Genomic DNA, 9,837 nt, shown 5'->3' with positions numbered 1-9,837 from the left:
TACACTTGGAGTCAGCTGTCACAGAGTAAAGAGTACAATGTAGTCTTTTATACATTAAATGTATTTTTTAGAATACCAACGTCTTATTATCCATCAAGCACACATTGACGAGATGGGATCAGCTGAGAAATAATTACTAACAATTGTTCATCTATGTTCCAGGTAATTATTATGGTTAATAGAACTTCCTACCAAAGTACAAAATCCCACACAAGCAATTACCAGACCTGTGATTAGGTTCACTTATGATTTGCCCACAGTCTGATTCAGTGACAAAGTCTAAAGTTATAAAGCCATGGCGATCGGTAGGAGCAGCAAAGACAAAAATGACAAAACAGGCCTTTCTATCATCTTCTTGTATCTTAGCCATAATGGTGAGAAGACAATCGAAGATAGAATCATCCATGTCTGGATTCCGGTAGATCGAACACAAATAGAAGTTGTTATGCCGGGCACAAAACTTCATCACCTGAATATCATGACATCCACATTCATAGCAGGACTTATGAGAAGCAGGGTACTCAGTCCTAATATACAGCGCCATTCCCCGGGCCCTAGGGATGACATCACGTTTCATTATTATTGGCTACTTAAAATCAGTTATAAGGAGCTCAGATGAGTGTCTCATATTAGAAACCAAAGTTTATGAACACAAAAGAATATCATACTGTCTGGACACAACTGTAAGGTCTTGAATATATCCATGAAGACCACGAATATTGCAATGAAGTAGATTACATTGACAAAATCTAAGACGTACTTGTTCCGGATTTTGGTCAATATCTCCAGACAACATAAGAATTAATGGTAATAAAATGGAGACATCATACTTTAAAGCTAAAATAATAAGAATTATAACAAAATCAATATGTACAGAAATATAAATAAAGTGATTGATCAAACCCACAGACTATAGAAAAAAAGTCGGAAAAACTGGTCAACATGGAGGAGCTGAAACACTATTCTAGGCTAAATACCCTCCAGGATAGCCACTGCAACTAAAGGGAGGATAGTGAGGATGGTTTTGAGAACAAATTAATTAACCAGCTAATTTAAATCAATAGAGTACGACAAAACAACATATGTGGTATTTTTAGACTATCAGATACCTTTTGATTCTTTTAAAAACTTCATTAGTAATGAAAGTCCCCCAAAGACAACAGATAGATGAATCTTATGCTAGAACACTTGAAGATATCTATACAATATATTATACACAATTACGTTGGAACTATATATTGTTATGTTAGATGTAAGTTCTGATATATATCTACGTAATTTTTGTTCATGGTAATAAGGTTATGTGTATAACTATATATATATATATGTTAATCATGTGTAAAAACATGTATATGTAAGTCTATGTATGTGTTTGTATATGTATACCTGTATGTGTACACGTATGTATATGTCTATGTATATATTATGCATGTGTGTATATGAATGCCTGTCTATGTATACGTATGTATATGTCTATGTATATATTTCTATACATATATGTGTTTTATATATACACAGTTTTGATTACGCATTTTTATGGATAAGGCTACCTTTATTGCTATAAAGAAACTGTATTGAAAGTCAAAAGAAGAACTTACCGGTCACCAGAACTGACCCTTTTTGCTAGGTGTCTAATGAGGTTTGATCTCCGCCCAGTAAACACCCGATAACAGCTCAGGTAGCTGGTATGGGTTGCGTCATTGTTCTTAAGTCTCTATATGTATGTTCGTACATTTACTGTATCTATAAATTGTAAAAAAAACCTCTCTCAATAAATCAGTCCTCTGAAGAAGTATCACGAAACTAGTCAGGACTCAATCTTATATTTCATATTTTTATTTTCCCTGTAATTCTGCATCTGATCATCACGTTTCCCTGAGATTTTTACGCATATATATATATATATATATATATATATATATATATATATATATATATATATATATATATATATATATATATATATATATATATATATATATATATACACACACACACACGGTATCCCAAAACCATGTATACAGTATTTGGATTGTTACAACTTGTTCAATTTATTGATATTAACGTGAAAAACAGATTCACAGGAGAGAAACAATGCACATTTAAAGATACTGAGAGTTCACAATGAAAAATTAAGGATACATGGGGCAATTTGAAAATGTTCAAAAAAAAAAAAAAAAAAAAAAAAAAAGATCAGCTCACATAAAGTGTCCAAACTGGTTGCCGTTCTGCTCAATACACTTTTTGCATCGTAAAAATATGGAACTACAAATTGTTAGTAGCATTTCTCTCGGTATCTAAGCACATTCTTCTTCAATTGTCTCTAAGTTCATCAATTGTTTTAGCTTTTCTGCTGGTCACGCTTCAAAATGCCATGGACGCTCGATTTTGGGATATCTGTTTCACGTGACAGTTGACGAACAGATTTTCGTGGGGAATTTTGAAAATTAGCAATAACATCTTGCTCTTTAGTTGGGCTTGTCAATGTTCTTTTCCGTCCTGAATATCCTTTTCTCATCATTGGATGGTCTCATGATTCTCAAAGGTATCTACGATTCGTGAAATGGTGACGCATGTTGGGGCATCTCTGTGGAACTCTATTCTTGAATCGTCTTCGCACTTCAGCTTTATTTTCACATTTCCAGAATGTTTTCAAAACAAGTTTCTTTTGCTCGAACGGAAGCCCAGTATCCGCCATTCTTACTTCAAAATCAAAGAGGGTAAACATTTCTTTGGGACACTATACATATATATATATATATATATATATATATATATATATATATATATATATATATATATATATATATATATATATATATATATATTTATATATATATATATATATATATATATATATATATATATATATATATATATATATATATATATATATATATATATATATATATAGATATACATACAAATATATGCATACATATACATATATACATATATACACATCTACTTATATACATATACAGTATACATATAACGGATTTTGAGCGAAGCGGAAAATCTATTTTTGGGTGAGATGGCCATGACGTCCTGATGGAAGGTTCCTTCAGTAGCTTCCTGAGGGTATATATGACTACAGTAGATATTCCCAGAGAATTAAAATAAAGATTTCACAGAATTCTAACTTCTGACACGAGTACCCTAAAGGTTTCCCTTTAGGATATCGTATATCAACAGGGGACGTATGCTTGACACGCCACATGGCTATCTGCACCCCACATAGCGTTTACGCTTCGAGGGGGAAGGTGGCAAGTTATCTGAGGAACCGTTGCAAAGTTATCCTCCTACGTTACTGTTACGGTACCTCGCAACGTAAACAAACGGCAGCCATAGCTGTCCGCCATCTTGACTGACGTCACGTCCGTCCGCTTTATTCCGTTTTTGGTAGCGTCCCTGCATAGTTTGGTTTTTCCCAGTGAACGCTATTTCTTACGTCATGTCGCTATCTTCAGCCTCGCCTTCTTCTGGAAAGTTGAGTACCATATTCTTGTATTGCATAAATAAGCTCTAGCCGTAAAGTAACGGTTTTTTATCCTTAAATCTTGTGTTTTGTGGCGGAGCTGTGCCTTGACCGGAGGCGTCATATTGCGACGCTGCTGTTTGCCTCGCATGCTTTATTTAGTTAGCCAGAACAGCATTCCCGGTCTAATAACTAATTAAAATATTAGTTATTTAGTCTTCATTGCTAGGAATTAGTTATATTATGCCGATGGTATTCTTCGGCGAACATAGCCGAATCCTTTGCTAGACTGCTAGCCTAACCCCTAGGCTCGATGCCTAAGTGTTCATGTTTACTTCCTGCATGATATAATAAGTGTTAATTACGAAATGAAGATGTAGGCATTTATTCATACAAGATTCAGTGATTGCAAATGTGTTATTTCACCTTCTAGGGACCATACAAGGGGTTTTAAGTGGTCTTACCATCGACTCTCTTGCCCCTAACCTAACGTTGGGGCCCTTGTATGCTTCCTTACCTCCCCAGTTACCTTATTTAAGGTAATCTCCTCCCGCTATGGTAGCCTAGGCTACATCCTAGCCCTCTTTACCTCGAATAGTATTCGGGTAGGTTGGGCTAGGATTGTTCTTTCCTTCTCCTCGCCATTGTCCATGACTAGAGTTGGGGCAGAACCCCAGAATACTTGTCGTTCACCCCAGCTCACTTTAGGAGAACGTTTTTTTCCTTCTGGTCCTGGCTGGAGGATGAAGTTGGAAGGGTTCTGCCCTTCCCCATAGTCTGCACTTGGTTTGGTCACAGCCCTTCCTCCCTGTAGCCTAGCGACTTGTCCTACCCCTGTCTTGCCTAGTCTGGGAGAACGGTTCTCCTAGCCTAGGTTAGGCATTCAGTGGAATTCTGTTTCTTTATAGTTTGGGACAGGACACTAGTGCTGTACCTAAACTGAGCTAACCTACCCTAGGTTGGAGAGCGTTCTCTTCCCCCTAGATAGGCTAGCCCTCAAATAGATTCCCTTCTCTTGGGAGTGTATATACATATATGCATATATACACATATATACATACGTATATATATATATATATATATATATATATATATATATATATATATATATATATATATATATATATATATATATATATATATATTCAAATAAGTCATATATATATTTTTGATGCATTAATGTCTGGATTCCCTTAACAACCTCGGCATCAGAGCCCCAGGCGAAATCACACAAAGACAAGAGCTTGTGACCGTCCGGGAATCAAACCCTGGTCCGGCAAGCTTGTATAGACAGTGACTACCACTTGGCCACGAAGAAAGATAAAAGTCAATGACAATTCTTCCGTACTTATACCTATCGAATTTAGGTGTTTTGTACTTAGAATTGAAATCGACCCATTTTCACCATCATAGCTAATTAGAAGTTTGATACTTGGCATTCGATTAATGATAAATTTTGTACATTAGACGTGTTTTTCATATTCAAATAAGCCATATATGAATCAAAAACATATATGGCTTATTTGAATATGAAAAACACGTCTAATGTGCAAAATTTATCATGAATCGAATGCAAAGTAACAAACTATTAATTAGCTACGATGGTGAAGATGGGTCGATTTCAATTCTAAGTACAAAACACCTAAATTCGATAAGTATAAGTACGGAAGAATTGTCATGGACTTTTATATTTCTTCGTGGCCAAGTGGTAGTCACTGTCTATACAAGCTTGCCGGACCAGGGTTCGATTCCTGGACGGTCACAAGCTCTTGTCTTTGTGTGATTTCGCCTGGGGCTCTGATGCCGAGGTTGTTAAGAAAATCCAGACATTAATGTATCAAAAACATATACGGATTATTTTAGTATGAAAAACATGACAAATGTGCAAAATTTTTCATTAATCGAATGCCAAGTAACAAACTACTAATTAGCTACGATGGTGAAGATGGGTCGATTTCAATTCTAAGTACAAAACACCTAAATTCGATAGGTATAAGTACGGACGAATTGTCATTGACTTTTATCTTTCTTCGTGGCCAAGTGGTAGACACTGTCTATACAATCTTACTGGACCAGGGTTCGATTCCCAGACGATCACAAGCTCTTGTCTTTGTGTAATATCGCCTGGGGCTCTGATCCTGAAGTTATTAAGAGAATCCAGACATTAATGTATCAAAAATATATATGGCTTATTTGAATATGAAAAACACGTGTAATGTGCAAAATTTATCATATATATATATATATATATATATATATATATATATATATATATATATATATATATGTGTGTGTGTGTGTGTGTGTGTGTGTATGTGTATGTATATATATATATATATATATATATATATATATATATATATATATATATATATGTATAATTATATTCATATTTATTCATACAAAATGTTCACGCATGTTTTCGTTTTTGGACAATTTCCTTTAGCCTTGCTAGACAATTCAAGTTCCTTGGGCCTATAAGTGATAGTATTTTGATTTTTTTGTTACGATTCATATATATGGTAATGACTGGTAAGGCTAGATCAACATTGTTTTGTTGACATATCCTAAACTATGCAAATTAATTTCAGTAGATTTTTTATTTCACATATAGTTAAATAAAAGAACTGATTACATATAGGTGAGTATGTTTTAGTGTTTTCAATACATTTTACCCCGTTTTATTACGTTCTGTCTCATCCCGTGCATCAAGTCTCTCAAGAACGCTATAAATGGATCCATTCATTTGTTTCATAAGACCTGGAACTGGAGCTTTGAAGGCCACTCAGCACCCGAGTATGACAGGGGAAATCCCCAGTCTTTGCAATGTAAAGTAAAAGTGAAGAAGTTGGATACAAAGTGGAAGAAAAGGAGCATATAATATTACCTTCTAAGTTTCAACATGCTAATATTGTTTTGATTGGTTTCCTACTGTTTACATATACAAAAAATCCTCTCAGGTTTTATTTACTAGCTGAAGCCACTTTTTTTTCTTCATTGATCTTGGCATTTCTAACTAATTCATCTATATTTCTTCTTAACTTTTTGCATTCGGAAATTTCATGGATTGAAAGCTGTAGACCCACTGATTTCATATTTGTTCTCCTTATTGCATTCGCTATATCCCTGTTGAAATATTTGGGTTTCAAGTTCCATTTGGTAAATTGTTACTATTCATTTTAAACTTGGAAATTTTTTCCTTATATATTTCTACAATAGAGTTCCATTGTATATAAGTTCACTGTTTCGTCGTATTTTAAATTCCTGGTGTATTCCTTCAGTTGCACCGTCTGTAGTCTATCTTTTTTATAAGTTTCTTTTCTTTTAGATAAGAAATATTTGCTAGAAAGCTAACTATTCTGTGGTTACTTTTAGCAATATTTTCGCCTACTGAGACACTAAATTGTAAATTTTCTTCTGTTGTTAGCACAATATGCAGTATGCTGTTTCCCCTAGTTCAGGGGTGGCCAACCTATGGCGCATGCGCCAACAGTGGCGCATTACACGATTACAAGTGGCGCACTATACCACCAGAGATAATAAAAGAAAAAAAACATACCTGCTCTTAAAATAAATAATAATGATACTAATAATAATAATGATTTATAGATAAAAATACAAAAAGAATTTAAGGGGACCATCAGCTATGTTCTGCATTTTTTTTTTTCATATTTCAAAATACACCATTTCTATATATTCTTTAGAGCTTAGACATATATAATACCGTCATCATATACAAGATTCAAGTCATTTGATCAAAAACTTTTATTTATTAGCAAAAATCATGATGTTAAAAAAACTTTAGGTACATTTTTCTCGACTAGTATTACACCAATTTTATTAAAAATCCTACCATCAAAACTTCTTTATAAACCGAAATATATATATATATATATATATATATATATATATATATATATATATATATATATATATATATATAAATATAGATATATATATATACATATATATATCCATATATATATATATATATATATATATATATATGTATATGTATATATATATATATATATATATATATATATATATATATATATATATATATATCAAATATGTCCAAATCACCATACTTAAAAGACTGGAGGGGGGTTAAGTTTGTGTGGCGCATGTGAATTAGAAGTGAAAAAAAATTGGTGCAAGGGAAACAGAAGGTTGGCCACCCCTGCCCTAGTTGGTTTAATGACCCACTGGTGGAGGAATTCATTGATGACAAATCCTAGCAGCCTTTGTCATTATGTGTATGACGTAGAAATTATAGTCTCTCAGTTTAATGATGCATTAAATTCTCCGATTCGGACAAGTAGCTTATTGTCCACTTCTTGTCCAAGTTGTCTATAAAGCTCTTCATCCTGTTCTTCCTATTGATGTGGTAATCTGTATATTACCAACAGGGACATGTTTTTCCTCTGGTGTTAATATTTGCACCTGTTACTTCATATTCGGTTTCCGATTTAATTTCTATTGGCCTTAGGAGATTTTTGACATAGAGCATTACCCCTCCACCGTTTTGGGGGCTGAGGTGATCTTGAAAAGTTTGAAACCGGGAATTTTATGTTCTTTAATATTTTTTTTTTTTTTTTTTTTAAACCAGATCTTAGTAGTGCCTCCGACATCTTGTTCCTTACTAGCTATCATTACCCTGAAGTTTCCCATTTTGTTTCTAATTGACTGAGCATTGAATTATACCGCTGACGAAATTTGCTATGGTTAATTTTTTCATCTGTGGCTTTGCTAGTTTCTCTGATTTACTAGTGTTTTACTTTATTATTTGCATCGTCTAGATATTCTTCCAAATTACCTATAATTATTGTGGGAATATTTTCTAAGGGTTGAATTTGTCCTTTGTCTACTGTGTTCATTAAGTAACTGCACAGGTCGAGACTAAATTTGTTTCTGTATGCTCTCTTGCCTTCTTCAGTGAAGTGCATTCCATCGTTTTTGTATATTTTTTCTTGCCATAGAAAGTGTCTCAACGATCTATAAACTCAACTCTCCTTTTCTGGCATATGGACTTAAGCCTTTCATTTATCCCTATAGCCTTACTGAGGGTGAAGTGGCTGACATTGATTCTTGAGAGAATACCGATAACTATTGTATTATTGGTCTTGTTCCTAACCGTTTCACCTTTTGGAGCTGTTTAACCAAAAGTTCTGATTGGCCAGCAGCATCCTTTCTGGTTGACTGAAAAATAACAGTGGTCTCGTTGTTCAGTTGTATTTTTACTAACTCCTTTCTCTATCTTCTATGCTTTAGCACCTGCATAGGACCTGACCATTCTCTCCTTTATGAGGTCGAAGTGCTCCCCTTGGTCCTTTACCATGGAGTCTGCAAATAAATCTCATCTTCCTCTTCCTCCGCTAGGAGGGAGAATCTGTTTTTGGTCACAGTTACATTTCTAGACTATCGTTTCGTCTTGGCCTTTACAGCCCTTCATCTAGTGGGTTTCATGAACTCTGTTTTTGTTTGTAATTATTACCTCTCTAAGTTCTGTCCATGTTTGTATCTTATTTGGTTATTTTTGGATACCCATCCCCGTTTCTACAGTATCGTCTATGATTCTTTATTTCTTACTTCTGATTATAATCTCTATCAATGATTTTCTTATTTCTTGGTTTTAATTTCTCCATTTGTTTATTTCCTGGTTTTACTGACAAAACAGGTATACACTATTACGAGGCAAGTTTGCAACGCACCATTTGGTTATTTGGCATTTTGCACATTTGTGTTTTAACTTCAGTTTTTCCATCATCTTTAATTCCTCTATGATAGAAGAGGGACTATGCATTATTTATTGCAATAACAGGAAGGAAATGCGAAGTCATGCTTAAACGATTCTGTATGCCATATTCTAAAGTCACTCATAAAAGGAAAAACTAGTAATCAGTTGTTGCTCATACTTATTGATTTACGCCTGTATATTTAGATTCTATTATTATTATTGTTGTTGTTATTGTTAACCTTGCCCAATGGCTCATTCCATATTTCTATCACCGTAGTCATCCAAATTATTCAAGCTTTTGTGCGGAATTTTTTTTATTTACTCCATTTGTTCTGATAAACACGTAAGTTATTTCTGAATAAAGTTCGATAGTCTTCGTTAAGGTATTATCATCTAACAAAAGCAAAGCCTCTTCGAGGCAACGTTAATTTAAGACTCAAAATAACTAAGGTTAGCCTTAAGCCTTTCATTCTCATATGTCATACACCTTGATTTTACATCATTGCAATAGACTTTATATCAGTTCAATATTTTGACAACTGTAGCCTAAACTAGAATAGGTACTGAAGGTAATGTCAAAATGGCATTGAAATGTGAGACAATTCATGAGTTTATCATA

Source organism: Palaemon carinicauda, chromosome 6 (genome assembly GCF_036898095.1).
Source record: "Palaemon carinicauda isolate YSFRI2023 chromosome 6, ASM3689809v2, whole genome shotgun sequence".
In the NCBI taxonomy this organism is placed as follows: Eukaryota; Metazoa; Arthropoda; class Malacostraca; order Decapoda; family Palaemonidae; genus Palaemon; species Palaemon carinicauda.
Note: the sequence above shows the minus strand (reverse complement) of the source record.